Here is a 2,500-nt window from a genome sequence, read left to right as displayed (position 1 = left end):
AACAGACGGCTCATGCTGATCGCCATCCAGGGCATACCACACTGCAATCCAGCTCTTATAGGGAGACGACACGTAGCTGAGTGCACAACATTTGGACCGCATGGTTCGCCGTTGTTGGCGCAGTCGTTGTACGGTCACATGTACCACGATGTATCATTCAGTACATGAGGACCAATGTGCAGTACAGTGTGTGATTTGGACGTACAACATCAGCGGACAGTTGACACAGGCCGTACCACAGCGTAGGCTAAGTGCTTCGCCATGCAAATGCCAATGAACAACTGCAAATGCCAATGAACAACTGCAAAGGGCATTGAGCATGTACGTCCTGCTGCCATCCACATTACAGTGTATAGCTGCAAGGTGTTTAACATGAAGCGATACACTGGGGACCGGGCAGTGCGAGTAGCAAACTATATTGCGGGGGTTGCAGTTAGGCAACACTACACTAATTTAACGCGTCGTATGACAATTACAGAGCAGGTTAAGGCCCAACGTGTGTTGGGTTAAGGCCCAACGTGTGTTGGGTTAAGGCCCAACGTGTGTTGGGTTAAGGCCCAACGTGTGTTGGGTTAAGGCCCAACGTGTGTTGGGTTAAGGCCCAACGTGTGTTGGGTTAAGGCCCAACGTGTGTTGGGTTAAGGCCCAACGTGTGTTGGGTTAAGGCCCAACGTGTGTTGGGTTAAGGCCCAACGTGTGTTGGGTTAAGGCCCAACGTGTGTTGGGTTAAGGCCCAACGTGTGTTGGGTTAAGGCCCAACGTGTGTTGGGTTAAGGCCCAACGTGTGTTGGGTTAAGGCCCAACGTGTGTTACGTTACGGCGCAACGTGGGTTACGTTACGGCGCAACGTGGGTTGCGTTACGGCGCAACGTAGGTTACGTTACGGCGCAACGTAGGTTACGTTAAGGCGCAACGTAGGTTACGTTAAGGCGCAACGTAGGTTACGTTAAGGCGCAACGTAGGTTACGTTAAGGCGCAACGTAGGTTACGTTAAGGCGCAACGTAGGTTACATTAAGGCGCAATATAGGTTACATTAAGGCGCAATATAGGTTACATTAAGGCGCAATATAGGTTACATTAAGGCGCAATATAGGTTACGTTAAGGCGCAATATAGGTTAGGTTAAGGCGCAATATAGGTTACGTTAAGGCGCAATATAGGTTACGTTAAGGCGCAATATAGGTTACGTTAAGGCGCAATATAGGTTACGTTAAGGCGCAATATAGGTTACGTTAAGGCGCAATATAGGTTACGTTAAGGCGCAATATAGGTTACGTTAAGGCGCAATATAGGTTACGTTAAGGCGCAATATAGGTTAGGTTAAGGCGCAATATAGGTTAGGTTAAGGCGCAATATAGGTTACGTTAAGGCGCAATATAGGTTACGTTAAGGCGCAATATAGGTTAGGTTAAGGCGCAATATAGGTTAGGTTAAGGCGCAATATAGGTTAGGTTAAGGCGCAATATAGGTTACGTTAAGGCGCAATATAGGTTAGGTTAAGGCGCAATATAGGTTAGGTTAAGGCGCAATATAGGTTAGGTTAAGGCGCAATATAGGTTAGGTTAAGGCGCAATATAGGTTAGGTTAAGGCGCAATATAGGTTAGGTTAAGGCGCAATATAGGTTACGTTAAGGCGCAATATAGGTTACGTTAAGGCGCAATATAGGTTAGGTTAAGGCGCAATATAGGTTACGTTAAGGCGCAATATAGGTTACGTTAAGGCGCAATACAGGTTACGTTAAGGCGCCATACAGGTTAGGTTAAGGCGCCATACAGGTTAGGTTAAGGCGCAATACAGGTTAGGTTAAGGCGCAATACAGGTTAGGTTAAGGCGCAATACAGGTTAGGTTAAGGCGCAATACAGGTTAGGTTAAGGCGCAATACAGGTTAGGTTAAGGCGCAATACAGGTTAGGTTAAGGCGCAATACAGGTTAGGTTAAGGCGCAATACAGGTTAGGTTAAGGCGCAATACAGGTTAGGTTAAGGCGCAATACAGGTTAGGTTAAGGCGCAATACAGGTTAGGTTAAGGCGCAATACAGGTTAGGTTAAGGCGCAATACAGGTTAGGTTAAGGCGCAATACAGGTTAGGTTAAGGCGCAATACAGGTTAGGTTAAGGCGCAATACAGGTTAGGTTAAGGCGCAATACAGGTTAGGTTAAGGCGCAATACAGGTTAGGTTAAGGCGCAATACAGGTTAGGTTAAGGCGCAATACAGGTTAGGTTAAGGCGCAATACAGGTTAGGTTAAGGCGCAATACAGGTTAGGTTAAGGCGCAATACAGGTTAGGTTAAGGCGCAATACAGGTTAGGTTAAGGTACGACATAGGTTAGGTTAAGGTACGACATAGGTTAGGTTAAGGTACGACATAGGTTAGGTTAAGGTACGACATAGGTTAGGTTAAGGTACGACATAGGTTAGGTTACGGTACGACATAGGTTAGGTTACGGTACGACATAGGTTAGGTTACGGTACGACATAGGTTAGGTTACGGTACGACAT

The sequence above is a fragment of the Schistocerca americana genome, unplaced genomic scaffold (assembly GCF_021461395.2).
Source record: "Schistocerca americana isolate TAMUIC-IGC-003095 unplaced genomic scaffold, iqSchAmer2.1 HiC_scaffold_77, whole genome shotgun sequence".
NCBI classification, from domain to species: domain Eukaryota; kingdom Metazoa; phylum Arthropoda; class Insecta; order Orthoptera; family Acrididae; genus Schistocerca; species Schistocerca americana.
Note: the sequence above shows the minus strand (reverse complement) of the source record.